The sequence below is a fragment of the Panthera pardus genome, unplaced genomic scaffold, assembly GCF_024362965.1.
Source record: "Panthera pardus isolate Hobbes unplaced genomic scaffold, ASM2436296v1 HiC_scaffold_16, whole genome shotgun sequence".
NCBI classification, from domain to species: domain Eukaryota; kingdom Metazoa; phylum Chordata; class Mammalia; order Carnivora; family Felidae; genus Panthera; species Panthera pardus.
The window spans coordinates 12,570,511-12,591,082 of NW_026526721.1; the positions used below are offsets into that span (position 1 = coordinate 12,570,511).

General features: G+C 49.0%; 1 protein-coding gene across 5 annotated transcripts in view; it reads right to left on the reverse strand.

Moving 5' to 3' along the window:
• The window catches only part of EVA1C (eva-1 homolog C), a 77,170-nt gene that overhangs the window by 41,515 nt on the left and 15,083 nt on the right, over nt 1-20,572 (reverse strand). Inside the window, exon 1 of one of the 5 annotated variants that reach the window (XM_053903136.1) lies at nt 157-174. The exons of the other annotated variants lie outside the window; for them this stretch is intronic. The gene's annotated coding sequence lies outside the window, so the exon portion shown is untranslated. Of the gene's footprint in view, nt 1-156; nt 175-20,572 lie in introns of those variants that run through there. 5 annotated transcript variants of the gene reach the window in all.

The following is a 20,572-nucleotide window of genomic DNA, read 5'->3' on the forward strand; positions in this document are numbered from 1 at the left end:
CTTCCTGGAGCGAGAGGATGCCATTTTACTTCGGGGTAACCACTCCTGGGCCCTGGACAGGAAAGCAGGGGAGCCTATGTAGGGTAAGGGCCTGCTCTGGGGCCAAGGGAAAGGGAGGGATGGTGGGGCTCTGTTGCAGGTTGAACAATGTCCCACCTCAAATTCATGTTCACCAGGAACCTCAGATGTCACTTATTTGGAGACAGACTCCTCGAAGATGTCATTAGTTAAGATAAGGCCATACTGGAGGAGGCTGGCCCTTGACTTATAAGAAGAGACAGATGTCCTTATAAGAAGAGACAGAGGGAAGACAGCCTTGTAGAAACTGGAGTGATACATCCACAAATCAAGGAACCTCCAAGGATTGCCTGCAACCACCACAAGCCAGAAGAGGCAAGGAAAAGATTCTGCCTTAGAACCTTCAGAGGCACCAATGGCCCTATGACACCTTGACCTCCACCTTCCAGCCTCCAGAGGGAATGAATCTCTGCCATTTTCAGCCACCTCAGCCTCCGGTCATTTGTTACAGCAGCCCCAACAAACTCATACAGGCTCCGGGTCCCAGCCTCCCCGGCTCCTTCTCCAAGCAGTCTGGACGAGCCACGGGGCCCCGGGCTCTGAGGAGCTGTGTGCGTGACCTGGCAGGCGCGGGCGGCCTGGACCACTTCTCAGAAAGGAGGAAGGAAGCTTCATCTGAAATGTAGATTCCTTTCCTCCTTCTCACACCTCATGAGGTCAGTCGCAAGGCAGCTGGGAGGGAAGCCAGGGACTTTCTGGTGAGGTGTGTGGGAGACGGCTTTGGCAGGCCTCAGCCTCGGAGGGGGCGGAGGGGGTGTGGAGGAAGGCAGTTTCAGAACTCCCCAATTCCCACGCAGATGGCCCGTGCTTAAGTTATTCCTGTTTAAGTTTCATAATCCTCTCAGGCCACAGTTCTCTGCAAAGGGCACCCACTCCAGCTCCCCGGCCTTCCCTGAAAGTCACAGTGAAAGGGACCCTGACGTCTGCCACAGGATGGTCACACTCACCAACCGGAAGGTGAAGAGGGAGACCGTTCGACATGTAACCCAGACCTGAGGCCTCTCACCGCCATCCCCTTTTTCCTTCCCACCCTTGAAAGCGGCCATAAGAAGGCCAAGAAGGCCACTTGGAGAAGCAGACCCTAGCTTGAGGTGCAAAACTGACATCAGGCACGGGGAGGAGGTGAAGGGGGGGGTGGAGTCAGGGTCCTGCTGGTTAGAACAATGTCATCACTCTCGCTGTGCTCCCCTCCAGGCACGGAGAGAGGAGAGGCAGAGACCCCCTCGGTGGTCCCACGGCCACAAGTTGGCATCTTCCTGCGGGACACAGGCGGGCTGTGGTAAAGCCATGACTTGGGAAAGTTCCAGCCCCTTTGTGGGATCTCAGCTCCCCATGATGAGCCACACCAGGGAACTCAGAGTCGCCCTCATGCTGCCCCAGGCTAGCACCCACCCCGAAGCTCCCCAGGCTGCTACGCCCTCCCTTGTGTCTCTTGAAACTCATCGTTAAAACTTTCTTGCCCATCACCACGCCATTCCCCAGGACCACACTGGGTGACCAGCTGACTAAAATGTGACATCAATCCTGGGAGCAAGACTTCGGCTTAATGGTTTGTCCCAACAGGCCATGCGTGACTCTAGCTAGATGAAGGAAACGACAGGGCCGGGGGGTGTTGGAGGCACAGGCCAGAAGGGGCCTGGGTCCCAGATTCACGGAGAAGATTCATGGAGGCTTCTCCACAAACTGTTACACGAGTGGGAAAGAAACTTCCGCTGTTTGGACCATTCTTCTATTTGTCATGCGGTCTGTCCCCAGTAAACAGAACTTGATCTCCGTGGGACCATTTACATCAAAACATGACGTGAGTGGGGTGTGGTGGCCAGAGCCCCCGCGCATGTGATATTTGTATTCTGACGGTGCTCTGGAGGCAGAAGCTCAAGGCAGAGGATGGCCTCTCAAGGCCTTCCGGGCCCTTCTGCACTTTGAGCGGGGAGAGGAATGTGTCAGTCGTAACAGCATGAGATACAAAGAAGACACTTCAGGAGTAACATCTGCTCTATGCTCAGTCCAGTTCGTTTCTTCAAAAACCTATGCCTGTGTCCGCCCATGATGCAGCACTAAAATGAAGTGAGCGAGGAAACTGAGAACAGACACGGAGGGAACTTATTTTTTTTTTTATTTATTTTTTTTTAATTTTTTTTTTTCAACGTTTTTAATTTATTTTTGGGACAGAGAGAGACAGAGCATGAACGGGGGAGGGGCAGAGAGAGAGGGAGACACAGAATCGGAAACAGGCTCCAGGCTCCGAGCCATCAGCCCAGAGCCTGACGTGGGGCTCGAACTCACGGACCGCGAGATCGTGACCTGGCTGAAGTCGGACGCTTAACCGACTGCGCCACCCAGGCGCCCCTAGACACGGAGGGAACTTAAATGCAGCTGCGTAGCGAGAGAAGCCAGGCTGAGGGGGCTACAGGCTGTATGATGCCAACGACATGACGTTCTGGAAAAGGTACGACTACAGAGATGGTAAAAAGATCGGTGGTTATCAGAGGTTTGGGCGAGGGAGGGCTGAACGGGGGGGAGCGCAGAGGATCTCAGGGAGATACAGCTACCCTGCAGGACACGAGCGTGATGGACAATTGTCAAAACCTCCAGAACACTTGTCATTACACACAGTCAAAACCTACAGCACACAACACCCAGAGTGAACCCAGAGGTAAACTATGGACTGTGGTCCATACTGTGATGTGTCAATGTGGGTTCGTCAATTGTCACACATGTGCCACCCTGATGGGGAACATGGACAGTGCGGGGGGGGGGGGTGGCGCGCAGGGCGTTGTCTGTGTGGGCACAAGAGGTATCTGGGAACTCTCTGTAGCTTCCACTCAACTTTGTCCTGAACCCGAAACTGTTCTACAAATAAATGTCTATTTAGGGGCGCCTGGGTAGCTCAGGAGAGTAAGCACCCAACTCTAGGTATCAGCTCAGGTCGTGATCTCACAGGATGGTGAGTTGGAGCCCCGCCTCAGGCTCTGTGCTAACAGTTCAGCGTCTGCTTAGAATCTCTCTCTCCCTCCCTCTCTCTGCTCCTCTGGGCTTGTGCTCCTGTCTGTCTGTCTCTCTCTTTCTCTCTCTCAAAAATAAATAAGTAAACATTAAAAAAAAGAAGAAGAAAGTCTACTTAAAAGAAAATAATTAAAACCACTTGGGCTTCCCCAGAGTAGTGTTACCTTTGGGAGACGAGGGGTTGGCAACAGGCAAGGGTCATGAGGGTGAGCTGGCCAAGCTCTTTTCTGGGTCTGAAAGGTGGATACATGTTTTACTTTGTGAAAGGTCATCCAGCTATGCACTAGGGATAGGTGCATTTTTTGTAGGTAGGTAAATAAAACTGCTTAAAAAAACCTTTCTCTGACCAATGCTTTTAAGTAAATGAAGGACTTCTAGACACCATGGAGCCCCCGGAGGATCGACAGGACAAGGGCAGTGGAGAGATACCATGTTCTACAGCCGACCACAACCACACCAGATGCTACTCGAGAGTGACGGCAGGAGATGCCCCCGAGGACAGACCACTGGCCCTCAAACCTCGGGGTCAGGATCCCTCCATATCTGCATCCCACACCTCCGTCTGACTGGCCCACTGTGTCAGAAGAGGTCAGGAAGAAGGACAAGTTACAAGTATCTAGTGTTTTCAGCAACAGAGAGGATATCACGGACCTTCTTGAGAGGCATTTGGGATGGTGAGTGGGGAGAGAAGCCACTGAGTGGAAAGTTGAGGAAAGTTGAGGAAATCCAAGATGGCTCACGTGGTAGGAAGCATAGTGGCCTCCCAATGATGTTCACAGGTCCCCTCCTGGGAGCCTGTGAACATGTTACCTTACAATGGAAAAGGGACTTTGAGGTTGTGATTAACTTAGAAATGTGGAGATAGGGAGGTGATCCTGCAGGACCTGAGAGGCCCAAGAGAATCGCCAAGGTCCTCATAAGACGGCCAAAGTGGATAAAGGATGTGGCAATGGAACCAGATTTTGAAGCGATGGAGTCATGAGCCGAAGAATATAGGTGGTTTCTAGAAACTGGAAAAGGCAAGAAAACAGACCGTGCCCTGAAGCCTCCAGAAGAATGCAGCACTGTTCACACCTTGATTTTAGACCTCTGATTTCCAGAACTGTAAGAAAATACATCTGTGCTGTTTTCAGCCACCAAGCGTGTGACGATTTGTTATAGCAGCCATAGGGAACAACGCAGTTTATACGGATGACTCTTGCAACAACTTGGTAAAGGGGAGGAGAGACACGGGGCTAAAGTTATAAGAACTGATGTCCGGGGACAGATTTTTAAACAACTGTGATTGAGTTGAAGCTGGGAGAGACCTATGCACGCGTGTGTGTGTGTGTGTGTGTGTGTGTGTGTGTAAATACATATGTAGACGAGCCCTAGGTCATGTGCACATTATATTTCTCGCTGTGGGTTGAGGTGGAACACATTTGAAAGTGGGTACTAGGGCGCTTGAAATGTTGGAGTGTGGGCTCCAAGCTAAATGTAGGGCAGGAAATGAGCACAGGAGAGGCCCGAGGGAATAGAGGTCTGCTCAGATCCAGCAAGCTCAAGGTGGGTGCAACCACACCAGCAGGCTGCAGAGGCAGGAGGTTGTGCCCCATGTGATTTCGAGGCGGCGCACTTGGAGACCATGGCGATGTCCAAGAGGTGGCCATGGAAGAGGGTGTGAGAAGCGGGTGGAGGGGAAGGTTGCTAGAAACGAGGATGCCCCCTGGACCAGGCATCTCCCAGGATACAAGTAGGAACTGTGATGGAGCAGGAGCCTGCTGCCAAGGTTGCTCTTAAACAAAGGGCAGATGACAGATGACCCACTCCCGGTCCAATGCCCCTTCCAGTGTGCTGTCCAGCTTCCCCAGTGAGCATGTGCACTCTTTCCATTGCGTTGGGCAGAGTCAACACATTGCTTAGTGTTTCGGTCCATTCAGGCTGCTATGACAAAACACCACAGATGGGGTGGCTTATAAACACCAGAAATTCATTTCTCCCAGGTCTGGAGGCTGGAAAGCCCCAAATCAAGGCACCAGCATGATTGCATTTTAGTTAGGCCCCTCTTCCTGGTTCAGAGCGAGCCCCATCTTGCTGTGCTTTCACATGGTGGAAGGGGCCATGGAACTCTGTGGCATCTCTTTTATAAGACATTAATGGGATTAGGGAATCTCATTCATAAAGACTCTACCCTAATGACCTAATCACCTTCCAAAGGCCCTACCTCCTAATACCATCACCTCCGGGGGTTAGGATTTCAACATATGAGTTTTGGAGGGACACAAACATTCAGACCATAGCACTTAGCTTCTCTATACCTTGGTTTCTTGGCTGGTTCAAATGAGATCCCTTTTAAAGAATGACTTACTGGGGCACCTGGGTGGCTCAGTCAGTTAAGCGTCCTACTTCGGCTCAGGTCATGATCTCACAGTTCCTGAGTTCGAGCCCTGCTTCGGGCTCTGTGCTGACAGCTCAGAGCCTGGAGCCTGCTTCAGATTCTGTGTCTCCCTCTCTCTCTCTGCCTCCCCCCTGCTCGCACTCTGTCTCTCTCTCCAAAATAATAAATAAACATTAAAAAATTAAAAAAAAAAAAGAATACTAACGCAACTTTTTGTTGGCAGTTCTCTCTGGATTGAATGCCCCATCATTCCGGATCAATCAAAAATGCTTTATTTCTTAATATGCTCACCCAGAGCTCTTGGTCTAGCTCTATGTGTGTGGGCAAATATTTACTATCCTGAAAGAAAGCAGAAGAGCAAACTGTTAGGAAATCAGTCTTTGGAGCCTGGCCTGGCCTGGAAATACTCTGTTGTTCCTTGTTCATTTCACATAGTTCAGGGGCCAAGGTACTGCTTCTGTTTAACTCCAAGATCCTCTCCCGATGAATCTTTCCACTGTGTCACCAGCAGAAGCTTCCACAGCCATGGCCACGGCTAGAACTTTCCTTAAGGGATCATCTTGCAAGGCCTGGCTGGGTTGGGCAAATCTTAGAGTAGTTTAGATAAAGGCTTTTATGTGTTCCTTATTTTAAAGGCAGATGGATAATTCACGGGGAAGGAACCCCCTAAGAGTGCCAGGAGCTCTCCTCTGTCTTCAGAAAGACAAGGGGAAGTCACTCCTGAAGATTCTCATTCCTGTCACTTTTACGAGGAAAAGCCATCTCTACAGAAAAACTCCAGTGACCAGAGAATGACCAGACTGCAAATGACCAATTTTCAAGGAATCGTGGCTGTGTCCCAAAGTGTCCCGTGAGAGGAACAAACATTACGCGGGGGAGAAAGGAGGTTACGTTATAGCAAAATGAGGCTGGGATGTACGGGTTAAAACAAGGCAAACACAGGTCTTTCCCTGAAGCATTTCCCAGGGCCACAGACAGGCCCCATGTGCACTGCAACTGGCAAGCATCGGAAAGATGAGATAGAATCCCTCGCACGCAATTGACCAGCCCTCCATTTTTTTTTTTTTTTTTTTATATTAAGCATCTGAAGGTTATTGTTAAACGCATCACTCTTAAGGAAACGGTTAGAGTTCCGTAAAACACAGTGCAAACGGCTACATCTAACTTGGATGATTTCAGAAGGTAGTTCAGAATCCCATAGGGCTGCGGAAACCTCCATGCGGCATCTGTGGGTGGGGAGGAGGAGCGGGAGCCGAGGATTAAAAGCCTGAGAGCAGGGTTCAAAGCGGAATTCAGCTGCGTGACTGTGGCCATCACCTCTCGGCCTCGGTGTCCTCGTGTTTTGCGGTGAGGATCAGATGATGTGAAGGGCATAGCATCTTTATCGGCCATAGTCCACGGCACCTGTCTGGGGTATCACTATTGGATTGTCAACCTTGAAGAACACGAATTTACACAGAGCTCTTTGGCGGCTTGCAAATCAAACCGCACTTCCGTAAGGCCCGTCTGCTCTGAGCACTGATGGTAGGACGGTCAACTCACAGACAAGCGCATAGCCCAGTAGCCACCCTCATGGTCCAGAAATGTCACTGCTGTGCTTGAAGGGAAAGGGAAATTTGCCTTCTTTCCTGCCTGCCTTCCTTTCCATCTTTCCTTCATCCCTCCCTCCCTTTCTTCTGTTCTTCTTTCTCTCTCCTTCTCTCTCTCTCTTTCCTTTTTTTTTTTTTTAATAATTAAGGTTTACAGCATTACAATATTTAAAACAGGCCAAACGAGCTGCAAATCCTTCCTCCTTTCTTTTCTGAAGTCAGAGCCCTCCGCAAGAGTCCAGGTTTCCCAAGGGCTAATGGCTGCCTGAGTCACTCTAAGCACAGGATATAAGTACGTTAGTTGCTGGCCCCACATCCGTGTGCTAAAGTCCCCCAATCACCAGGGGCCAATTTCCCAATCTTCCTTCTGGGAAGAGAGTAGAATTCAATTATATTGCCCTTGCTACCCGCCCCCCCTTCCCCACTTATTTAATAAAGCAGCACCTTCCAATCCATTAATGCCTTAGATAAGCGACTACACCCTTTTATTCACAAATACTCAAAGGTGTTTCTACATGTTTGAAGTTCTTTTCCAGAAAAGGGTTTTTTTTTTTCTTTTGTGTTTGTGAGTGTGTTTGGAGAATTGGCAAAAGCAGGAGCAGGGGGCAGTCCACGTGGCTTTAGGGCAATGAGTCAGTGTTTCTAAGAGTGCAGGAAAGGCCCCACAACGGATAAAGGGCTCATGACTGGGCACCACACACCCCAGAGCATTATGATCAAAAAGTAAAGTCAGTTTCAGTGATTTCTCTAGGCCTGGGTCTGGCACGAGAAAGTTGAACCTGGAGGTTTATGATGAAGAGAACGACAGCCTTCAGTATGTATCTTCGATGTTTGAGGAGGAATCACAAAGGTGAGGGACCACCACGGGTGGCCCTCTGATCTAACGGTGAGCTCAGATCCTGGTCCCAAAACAGACCAGGGGAGGACAGAAGGGGAACTGAGGGTCTACATGGGGTAGCGACCATACATTTTCTTCTGAGCACATGAGAGGAGCACATTTCCCAGTCCTGCTGTGTGGGCCAGTGGAAAGCTCTGGCCAATGGAAACAGGGCAGAAGGGATGTCGGCCACTTGCAGATATGGCCCTTGAGACTCCACGTGACCCTCCACTCCCTCTCTCTCCCCATCTGCTGTCACATGTGGAAGACAGAAGGGACAGGGACAGCTCGGAGGACCCAGAAGATGGGGGAGGCACAAGACGGAAGGAATCTGGGTCCCTGAATGACCGCATGAACACAACCTCCCCCCTTTTCTAATTACACTGCATCACAGCATGACCAAGAACTAATCCTTTATTCTGTTATTCCCCTGGGGTTTGGGAGTTGTGCGTTTCAGCAGCTAGCCCTACCCTGTCTAGTACTCCAGCATTCTGTCAACTGGTACCTGTGTTAAGTAGAAAGCCGGCAGGACTTCGAGCAGTACCGAAAACTTGCGCCAAACACACCCCCCGTTGGTTTGTGACGGTGGTGCTGACACCATTTCACATGACCTCCAATTTCACCAGAGGAGTCGTTTCTTTGAGTCAAGACCTTGCAACCGAAAATCTACAGTTGAAGTGAGTTAAATTACTAAGGAGTTCAAAGGGATCAGCAGCCTCATTAATCAGTCACCGCTCTTCCTAATAACATTGACTTTTATTTTTTATTTTTTATTTTTTTTTAATTTTTTTTTTCAACGTTTTTAATTTATTTTTGGGACAGAGAGAGACAGAGCATGAACGGGGGAGGGGCAGAGAGAGAGGGAAACACAGAATCGGAAACAGGCTCCAGGCTCCGAGCCATCAGCCCAGAGCCTGACGCGGGGCTCGAACTCACGGACCGCAAGATCGTGACCTGGCTGAAGTCGGACGCTTAACCGACTGCGCCACCCAGGCGCCCCTAACATTGACTTTTAAAAAGTGCATTAGCAAAAGTGGAAAGCAGAGGCCAGTGGGCTTCGATGGAATGCTCCCGAGATAGGCGATACGGCCATGTACTTGTTTCTACACACTGATGGATGTGAGACAGGGCGTGGGGCCATGACCACGCTGGGCGATGCCCTTGCATCCGAAGTGCCACAGCACAGAGGTGGCGGCCATGGGCTCCGAATATGGGGAATTCACGCTCTGAGCCCTCTCAGATCAGATGTGTCTTTGGACATACTGAGAACAACCTCTTTAGACCTCTGTTTCATCATCCGTAAAACCGAAGACTTCTGCCTGCTTTATACTGCTGATGTGCAAGGGATAAGAAATAGTAGGGCACCGTATAGGGTGGCTGGCACGTCATTTTTTCTTCCCTGAGGAGAGCATGAGTGTACCAGAAGGAAACTGGATTGGCAGTCCAATCTCTGGAAGAGGGAGCCCCAAAGAAGGCAAGGGTGAAGAACATGCCATCTTCCCAGCTTAATCTTGGTTTGGTCGTGGGACAAAGACTTCTGTAAAAACGTAGATGATGTTTGCTTTCATATTTTATGAACTTGTCCCCAAACAGGTGCTCATCTCCATGATGGGGGGATTATGCCATTAATCATTTACCCTCAGGTTTCAGGGGCTGTAGAAGCATTTTTCATAGAAAGAGCACAATGTTCCCTAAAAAGAACCAGCTAAGTGCTAATTTGGGTAAGTTTCCTGGCCTCTGATAAGCCACTTTTCAGCCTACAAATTCCCGAAGTCCAGTTTCTGACCACTTTTTCTCAAGAGTCACCTATTCTCTTTGAGAACAAAACTGCTTGGTTTTCTCAAAGCCAAATAAAAATACTACTTCCAAAGGCATAAACCCTACAAACTTTCCATGTTTGCTTGTGCTTCCAAGAGCATTTAAAGGAATCCCAAAGTGGATTGGTTAAAATACTCTCCAATTTCTAATCAGACATGGAGTAAATAACCCTGGAAGTTGACTGCTGACCTTTCTTGAGGAAAGTGACAAGCCAATCCCTGCCCCACCACCACAGGCTCTCTCTGTGACTTTTCTGCCTTGAGAAATAAACATCCTGGGGCGCCTGGGTGGCTCAGCCGGTTAAACATCCGACTTCAGCTCAGGTCATGATCTCACTGTTTGTGAGTTCCAGCCCTGCATCAGGCTCTGTGCTGACAGCTCAGAGCCTGGAGCCTGCTTTGGATTCCGAGTCTCCCTCTCTCTCTTCCCCTTCCCCACTCATGCTCTGTCTCTCTCTCTCTCTCTCTCTCTCTCTCTCTCAAAAATAAAATAAAAACATCAAAAAAAAATGAAATGAACATCCTGTATCTTTCAAGAGTGCCACACGGCACCCCATCACCCTTTTCCAGGCACACAGAGACTTTCCCATTGCCCCTGGACTTTGAATCCTCGTAGCCAACACTAGGTTCTGAGAGTCACTTACCCAGTTCTCTTTTACCTTGTTACTTTTTCTCCCAACACCTCCCTGTTTTCTCTTCCTACACACCCACCTTCTGATTCATCAAGCCCCACACTTTCCCCTTTAGAATAGAATTATGTATGTTCTTAAGTGGATTTTTCTGTGTGGCTGCCCACGTGTAAATTCACGTGTATGGATTTCAGATCCCCGGGCCTGGCTAAGCACTTGTCTACACATGTCAATCCACTGTATGACTTTCCAACTCACCCAAACAAAAAAATCTAAAGTCCTTATGTGACTGGGCGCCCTTCTACCATTGTGACCTCATCTCCTACCGTTCTCCCGTAGGCTCTGGCCGCAGTGGTCTTGTTTCTTAAAAACGCCACCCAAGCTCCCACCTCAGGATTTTGCTTTGGCTGCTCTTTTTGCCTGAAACCGTCTTCCCTCCAAATATATGCTCCCCCCGCCCCCCCGCCCATCCCGCCCTTTGTTCAGACGTAACTTTGGGAGATCGGCCTTCCCCGGCTGCTGTGCAAAACAGCACACCCCCTGCCCTGTCACCCCTGATTCTGCTTATTTCACGGCACAGACACCTGTCGTGGTGTCTCCCCTTTCAACCCGTAAGTCGGGATTTTGTTTCATTTATTGCTCTGTCTCTAGCACCCGGAAGGAATCTGACATATAGCAGGAGAGCGAGGAATCGTGTTTTTAAACGAGTGAGAGAGTGAGGGAGACCAGCAGAGCAAGAGGAGGCCAGAAGAGCATGAAAGAGTAGCAGATTCTGATGAACCCTTATAGCAACCGGCATGGCCCAGTACTTACACGTCTCCCTGTGCAGCTTCAAAGTCGTCGATCACTAAAACTTCTATCTTTCTGATGCCTCGACATCCCACAAACCGTGCGCAGTGACCAGGGTCATAAGGCTGGCCCCTGTTACCAGTTCCCCTGCCTGACCAGGAGCTAGTCACACTCAATAAAACCCCTCATGCCTTTGCTTGTATACTCCATCTAACCTCCCCAAAGGCGTATTTGCCTATCCGTCTGCTCTCTCTCTGCTCGCCACCTGGTTCAGCTGCTCCCTGGGCACTCCTCCCATGTGGCCCCCTGCATGGCCTCCGTGCCTCTGTCCTCTAGGACCTGTGTGTTTCATAACGTCTTTAATTTCATGTGCCTCCACAGGTGTAGTTTCCATGGCCATGATGGAGTGATCCTTAAAGACTCTACAAGAACTTACTCCCCAATTTGCAACACAGTAAAATACTATATTACATATATATATGTATGTATTTCTAATAATATGCTACTTATAGTAACATACTATACCACATATATTTACACATATAACATGTATACAATTATATTTATATACGAATATACAGAGAAGGAAGGGTACCAATCAACTGATTAAAATTACTCCAAGCATGCTCTGTTGGCCTTGAATTACAATCTTATGATTACACGCACTATTTTATTTTGAACAAATCTGGTAGGAGCTCCTTCATGCTTTTCAACCAAAGATTTCCAATCCCATCGAAATGAACACGGGGCGCCTGGGAGGCTCAGTCGGTTGAGCATCCGGCTTCAGCTCAGGTCACGATCTCACGGTTTGTGAGTTCGAGCCCCGTGTCGGGCTCTGTGCTGACAGCTCAGAGCCTGGAGCCTGTTTCAGATTCTGTGTCTCCCTCTCTCTCTGCTCTTCCCCTGCTCATGCTCTCTCTCTCTCAAAAATAAATAAACATTAAAAAAATTAAAAAAAAGAAATGAATACCTTGTTCAGTAACCAGGTACTAAACCCAGAAAGTTATTCAGTGAACACCATCTGGACTAGATTAGCGTAAAAGTAACTGGGTCAATCCCCATTTGCCTCAAGCACCTAAACGGAACACTTTTCCTTTTCTTTGGAACGCCAAGTAACCCCCAAACTACAGGGCCACTTGGCGATGAAGGCGGGGGACTGCAGTGCATTTGATAATGCAACTTTTTACCAGCACTTGAAACTCACATATGAAATCTACACTTGATCTTTTTCTGTTCGGAATTGGCCAAATTAGCAGCTCTATCCCCATGGACAACAAAAGGCTCTCAGAAATACTCAGGGAAGCTGACCAACCAGAAGGCCCAACGCAGCCCAGCGCACGGACGTGGGGGCAGACAGGTGCCGCCTTCCCCGCCCGCCCTGTAAACAGCCTTTCAACTTCAGATTGCTTATTTCACGTCTGCCTGCTGCCGAAATGTGTAGGATGATCAAGGTACATGGGATATGTTCAAGGTCCAAATGAAGACTTCAGGGCACACATTCAGTTAATTGGGAAATTATATAGTGATTTCACTGCTCATTATAATGAAACTTTTTTTTTTTTTTTTTTTTTTTTTACTTTAGAAATGATGCTGTTTGGTGAGTAGCACTAAAACCTCATAAGGCTATTTGGAAGGTTACAACGACTAGATTTAGGGGCAGGACAGGTTTGCTGTACTTTCAATGGAACATGTTTCATTCCTCCAAGCGGTGAACAAAATCAGAGCAGGGGAAGTTTCTAAAAGTTGAAACCAACCTAAACAGCCTATCCAAACGGCTGCGTTTGGGAACAGGCTGGGTGACCCCTTGTGTCTGTTACAGCCACCTCACTGGGTCAGTGGAGGATTTCGGACAGGCCCTTTGGCTTCCCCCTTCTTTGGTTTCGCCTTAGACTTAGGGGAAGTAACAGTATTTCTCCCTTTGTATTTCACAGACACAGGGGCAACCGGACAAATGTAAAGAAATACGGGCGCCCACACAGTAATTGGGCTGGCCCCGCCTCGCCCTTTATATTCATCCTTAATTGAGTCCCTGGCACGCTCCCCCCAGGGCTGGGTTTAAAACTTCCCGAGCAGGTCCCAGGGGCCCCTACTTCCTTAATTCTCCTAGAAGCTGCTCAGTTACTCTTCTGTATTCTTCCTTTGTGGACAGTGGTTTTTTCTGACTGTCCTCACTCTTCATGATCGATCACCTTATTTTACATTCAACGGCTTAGGTCCAGCTGAGTGATTACACCTCTCACTTTTGAGCCCTGTTTGGTCTACTTTATTCTCCACCACCCCGGAGTTTTCCAGTTACTGGCTCCCGGCCATCTTCTGGATGGCTAAGTTGGGGAAAAGTCGGACCCTGGTCATTGGTATACACAGCCCACCCTCATTATTCACAGATTCCGTATTTGCAAATTCGCCTACTCGCGAACGTTGATTCGTAACTCCCGGGTCAAGAGTTGCAGGGCTTGCTTAGCTCAAAAAATTCTCGTCGGCAACGTGCACGGCCCCAGCGGAGGTGGAGCAGGGCGACAGATGCTCTGCCTTCTTGATCCAGCTCTCCTACTGAAAACAAGTGTCCTTTCCACGGTCTATTTAATGCCAGTGTTTTTCACGCTCTTGTGAAGTGTTGGTGACTTCGCGGTATAACATGGGTCCAAGCGCAGTGCTGAAGGACCATCAGGTATTCCTAAGTGCAAGAAGGCTGGGTGAGGCCTTAGGAGGAATATGCGTGTGCCAGACAAGTTTCCTCCAGGCATCAGTTATGGTGCTGTTGACCATGAGTTCAATATTAACGACAAGGTGTCATGAAACAGAAACACGCATAAAACGAGGTCACGTATTCCCCTACGGATGACTGTTCAGTATTTGCTAATTCAGTGTCGTAAAGCAATGGTCTTATAGGCTATAAGTACCTCAAATAACAAAAATCAATTGTATTTATATATGAGATAGAGTAGGATTTATGTAGCCACGTGATCGCTAGCCTTCCGATTGGACACCTTTCTTATATAACTCAAACGTCAGAACTGCTATCTGGGATTGCCTTCAGAACAAGGTTCAATGTGGCAGAACTTTGCCTTTGGTTTTAAAAAAAAATACAATTATTCATTCCTACCGTTTTTATAAAATCTTCAACCTTTAAAAAAAATCCTTGCCAGGGCGCCTGAGTGTTTCAGTCAGTTCGGTGTCCGACTTCGGCTCAGGTCATGATCTCACGGTTAGTGAGTTCGAGCCCCACATCGGGCTCTCCACTGTCAGCACAGAGCTGGCTTCAGATCCTCTGTCGCCCAATCTCTCTGTCCCTCCCCCACTCGTTCTCTCTTTCTCTCTCTCAAATAAATAAATAAATACTTTAAAAAATCCTTGCCATCTCCCTGCTCATTATGAAGCTCACAACAGCTAACAGTGTTGTGATGCCAAGGAAGTCTTTCACTCTGGGCTGCACGGAAGGTGGCACAGCCAGCTCGTGACAGGGACAGGACAAGGCCCCGCTCCGGCTTCTGGCCTGGAGTCTCTTCTCCAGGTTCAAGGGGCTCCTCATGAACCTTGAATCCAGGGCTCCGAATGGAGGAGGACCTGCTCACCACTTCTCCTTCTACACTTTGTTACAAGGTTATTGCTATATATACATTATATATATAATATCGGGGTGGCCTTAAATACTATGGTAGAGGAAGCACAGGGAGTGTTCAAAACACGGTGGAGGGGGGGAGGGAAGGGCCAATAAAACAAGCATGTGACACACCCAAGAGGCCAGGAGGGCTTCCAAGTGGGAGGTAACTCCTGAAGAAAGAGCAGGAGACAACCAAATGAAAACAAGCCTCGGGCATCAGGGACAGAAGTGCCAAGGCTCAGCGGGTGTGTGGAGACAGTCAGCCTGGCCAGCATGTAGGGTAGGAGGTCAGGTGCAAAGGCTGAAGTAAGCTGTACCTTGCTAAGGAGTCTGGATTTCCTCCTAAAGGCAGATGGGAGCTACTGCAGGTTTGTTGGGGGCAGGCGATACTGGTCAGATTTACATTTCAGAGAAATCCTTCTACTGGTCTGCGTTGGATGGACTGGAGAAACCCGTAATGAAATGAGGGTGGTTGCAATCTTGCCAGGGAGCCTGGCTGCAGGGGATGGGGTAGGAGGGGCTGAGACCAGAGTCAACAGCACGAGTGTATGACCTGAGCATTGCACACAGCCCCACACTCAGAAGGGCCCCCGCGCTTGGTTTAATGCTCTGCTCTCACCATCTTGAAGGTCTTCATAATTTAAACCCTGAACTCCTGTTTTGTAAGTGAAGCCCGCCAGGACGATGGGGCATGTGCGTGGGCACAGGAGGCACCCGTAGTATGAGTCACTGCTGTTCCTTGTCACCCCATTCTCATGATGCATTCCAGATGCCCCGAGCATAGAATTCTGGCCGACCCACAAGGGCAACGCGTCCTGGAAAACTCAAAGGGAGCACGAGAAAGGCGGGTTCTGTCCAGGACCGAGGAAACAGAGATGCTGACAGTGAGCCCCGGGCAGCCACAGCTTCCGTTAGAATCAGAATTGGTTTGGGGAGGAGCGAGGCCATAGCAGTGTGAGAAAGAGGGACGATCAAGGAGCCCCATCACATCCTTCCTTACCAGTGTCTCTTCGGGATGAGCTGCCACTTGTCCGAAAACGAAGACACAGCAGGAAGAGGAAAGAAGGGGGAGCTTTCGGTCCCTCCTCACACGTCAGGAAGCCAAAGGCAGAGAGCGGTGACAGAGTGTGTGGTGCACGCGGGAAATAGGCGTTGTGCCACTTCTGTAATTCCTTATACGTGTTAGATGCCCTCATATTCGCACTGAAAACTGGCATCGCCCAACGTGAAGAGGAACAGTGAAATCCATGCTAGTAACACACAATGCTCATTTGCTCATCGTCTTTGCTCAGAATGACACAGAGAGCAAATACAAGCACCATACCAGGTTGGGAGAGAGGCCACAGAAGCAAAGGGAAATCTTTGTATTTTACAGCACTTTGCCCCGGATTTCTGAACAAGGGGCTCCCATTTTCACCTGGCACCAGGCCCTGCAAATTATGCAGCTGGTCCAGACTCAAATTACAGAGATTTGTCCCCAGGATCAGTGGGGACAGGGGATAGGGACGGGGGGTGGGGGGGGGGGGGAGAAGAACGTGGCAGGAGGGACAAGGGAAGACACAGTCATGACTCCAGGTTTTGAACCGGTGGCACGTCCATTTGGGAAGTCCGGCATCCCACTGAGTGCCCCGGGTCAGAAGCTCCAAGAGAGGCCCTGGAGGAGGACCAGCAAGTGGTGGCTGAGGTCGGGAGGTGGCTGGGGGCAGGACTGTGGGCAGGTCTGCAGAGATGTAGACGGTCCAGAGACGGGGCAACAAAGAAGGTCCCAGAAGGGAGCCTAGAGGGAGGGCCACAGGAGCAAGGGAAGGGCGTGGGGTGGCTGTGGGGGAGAGGCGGGAAATAAGATGGCAGGCAGAGGCGGATGTGAGAGAGTTGACCAAAGTGAGATGTGGTTAGCTCGAGCGGCCTTGAGCCAAGTGCCCAGTCTCCCCGTGCCTCAGACGGTCATCTATCTGTAAGATGAGGGTACTGATAACACCGTTTGCCGCAAGGAGTTGCTGTGGCCTTCCACAGTTCTCAAGGCCAGAAGGCACAGACCAAGGTGCCCACAGGACCACGCTCCCTCCGACGTCTCTAGGAAGGCTCTGTTCCAGGCCTCTCTCCCAGCTTCCGGCAGCTCCTTGGCTTGGGGCAATGTCACCGTGACCTTCACATGGCAATCTCCCCGTGCGTGCCTCTGCGCCCAAATTTCCTCTTTTCGGAGACACCAGTCATCCTGGGCCGGGGGCCACCCAGATAACCTCGTCTTAACTTGATTACTGCCATAAAGACGCTCTCTACGAGGGAGGTCCCATTCTGAGGTAGCAGGGGTTAGGACTCCAACCTGTGGTTCTGGCATCGGGGGCAGCGGGACGCGATTCAACCCATAACTGCTCCGCCCGGAGTCGAGCCTCTATATAAACATTCTTCTTCACCTTGACTCCCTCCGTTTATTCTTGTTTTCTTCAAAGGTATGAGGAAGAGGCCAGCAAGAGCTTGAGTCTGGGGAACCCAAACGTGTTGTGGTCACAATCTCCATGGCAACGTGACGCTTCTCCAGCCGCGCTCAGCTGCCCAGGTAAATACGTGGAGGAAGGAGAGGGAACAAAGAAAAGGGAATGGCACGTTCTGATAAGAAGCCAAAGCCAACCACGGGCAGAAATACCGACAGCGAGGCAGAGAGGGAAGGCGGCTCGCTGCCCCGTCTCCCCGCAGCTGCCCCAGAGCCCACGGGGGAACTGGGATACAGGCGGACAGAAATCGACGGCAACCCCTTCTCGACCTCAGCCAACACACTGTTCCCTACACGCGCGCAGAAGGAAAAGCAAGTTTGGATGATCTGTGAAGACGACAGATTTCACCTGCGGAGCAGAAAGGCCTTCTGAGCCCTTGGCAAAGTGGAGGCCTTCGACGAACTGAACTTCTGATGTTCTTTGAAGTGGTGAGAATCGCACCTGATCCGGAGATAAGCAACAGGTGGGAAACTGGGTGAGTTACCGGAAGGGTCAAGCCGGGCACCGCCTTAACTGAAAGTATTTCTGGGGCTAATTTGGAAGGCATCAACCCCCAAGGAAAAAAAAAACAGACGGAGCTGGGAGGTGGGTCAGAGCCTAGACAGCGAGAGGCACTCCGATGGGGTCTTATCCGCACCTCTCTCCTTAATCCACAGCCCCTCCCGCGCTCATGCTCTCCTCTCTTCATCCCAACACCAGGACTAACACTGATGGTGCCTTCTCTGGAGCAGTTCCCCTTGCCAAAGCTCCAGGTCCCAGAACCTTTCCCTCTCCACTCTCTCCCGCTCTAAGGCCTCCTTATCCTGAGTAGAAGACCCTCCCAGCTTTGCTAGACACATTACCAACTAAAAGGCTCAATGCATCTATGTGAGCATGGTGGGCAAGGGCACCTGCAATCTAAGAGGCCCCACCCACCTTCACCGAACATCAAAGCTCACTTCGGAACCGCGAGTGACGGAACACCACATTCCTCCCCATGTGACGCACAGAAAACGCAAGGTCGCTGCTGTGACGGTCCTGCCCAAATGCATGGGGATATAATCACGACACACGAGACGGATCCAAACTCAGGGACATCCTCTAACATAACCGTCCTGTAATCTTCACAAACGCCAGTGTCATGAAAGATAAAGGCTGGGGGACTGTCCCAGGCCACAAGGACACTAAAGAGACGTGAAACCTGAATAATCCCAGTGAGTAGGGATTTTCTTTTGCTCTAAAGTAGATTATGGGGACAACTAGTGAAATCTGAATGAGGGCTGTAGATTAGAAAACAGTACCACGGCAGGTTAATTCTGATCATTGTTCTTGGTTCTGTGAGTCCCCGTTCTTGAGAACACGCAGAAGCATTTAGGAGTAAAGACATCTTGCCTGTGACTTGCCAAAGAATGAAGCAAATGTGATACAATGGTAACACTTGGGGAATCTGAGCAAAAGGTATAAAGGAAGTCTCTGTATTACTCTTGCAAATTTTCTGAGTCTGGAAAAATAATAGTAATTTTTTAACATTTAATAAACATACAGATGAATGGCACAAAAACAGACACTCGGATCAATGGAACAGAATAGAGAACCCAGAAATGGACCCACAAACGTATGGCCAACTAATCTTTGACAAAGCAGGAAAGAATATCCAATGGAATAAAGACAGTCTCTCTTCAGCAAATGGTGCTGGGAAAACTGGACAGCGACATGCAGAAGAATGAACCTGGACCACTTTCCTACCCCATACACAAAAATAAACACAAAATGGATGAAAGACCTAAATGTAAGACAGGAAGCCATCAAAATCCTCAAGGAGAAAGCAGGCAAGAGCCTCTTGGACCTTGGCCTCAGCAACTTCTTACTCAACATGTCTCCAGAGGCAAGGAAAGCAAAAGCAAAAAAGGAACAATTGGGACCTCATCAAAATAAAAAGCTTCTGGGGGCACCTGGGTGGCTCAGTTGGTTAAGCGACCGACTTCGGCTCAGGTCATGATCTCGCAGTTTGGAAGTTTGAGCCCCGCGTCAGGCTCTGTGCTGACAGCTCAGAGCCTGGAGCCTGCTTCAGATTCTGTATCTCCCTCTCTCTCTGCCCCTCCCCTGCTCACACTCTGTGTCTCTCTGTCTCTCAATAATAAATAAATGTTAAAAATTTTTTTTAATAAAATTAAAAAAAATAAAAAGCTTCTGCACAGCAAAGGAAACAATCAGCAAAACTAAAAGGCAACCGATGGAATGAGAGAAGATATTTGCAAACAACATGTCAGATAAAGGGTTAGTATCCAAAATCTATAAAAAGCTTACCAAACTCAACACCCAAAAAACAAATAATCCAGTGAAGAAATGGGCAAAAGACATGAATAGACACTTCTCCAAAGAAGACATCCAGATGGCTAACCGACACATGAAAAAATGCTCAACGTCACTCATCATCAGGGAAATACAAATCAAAACCACACTGAGATATCACCTCACGCCTGTCAGAATGGCTCACATGAACAACTCAGGCAACAACAGATGTTGGTGAGGATGAGGAGAAAGAGGATCTCTTTTGCATTGTTGGTGGCAAGGCAAGCTGGTGCAGCCACTCTGGAAAACAGTATGGAGGTTCCTCAAAAAACTAAAAATAGAACTACCCTACGACCCAGCAATTGCACCACTAGGCATTTATCCGTGGGATACAGGTGTGCTGTTTCAAAGGGACACATGCACCCCCATGTTTATAGCAGCACTATCGACAATAGCCAAAGTATGGAAAGAGCCCAAATGTCCATGGATGGATGAATGGATAAAAAAGATGTGATATATATATATATGTATGTATACATATATATACATATACACACACACACACACACACACACACACACACACAATGGAGTATTACTCGGCAATCCAAAAGGATGAAATCTTGCCATTTGCAACTACGTGGATGGAACTGGAGGGGATTATGCTAAGTGAGATTAGTCAGTCAGAGAAAGACAAATATCATATGACTTCACTCATATGAGGACTTTTAAGAGACCAAACAGATGAACGTAAGGGAAGGGAAGCAAAAATAATATAAAAGCAAGGAGGGGAACAAAACAGAAGAGACTCTTAAATGCAGAGAACAAACTGAGGGTTGTTGGGGGCGGGGGGTTGTATGTGGGGGAGGGATGGGATAAATGGGCAAGGAGCATTAAGGAAGACACGTGCTGGGATGAGCACTGGGTGTTATAACCTAGGGATGAATCACGGGAATCTACTCCTGAAATCATTATTGCACTGTATGCTAAGTAATTTGGATGTAAATAAATAAATAAATAAATAAACAAACAAATAAATAAATAAAT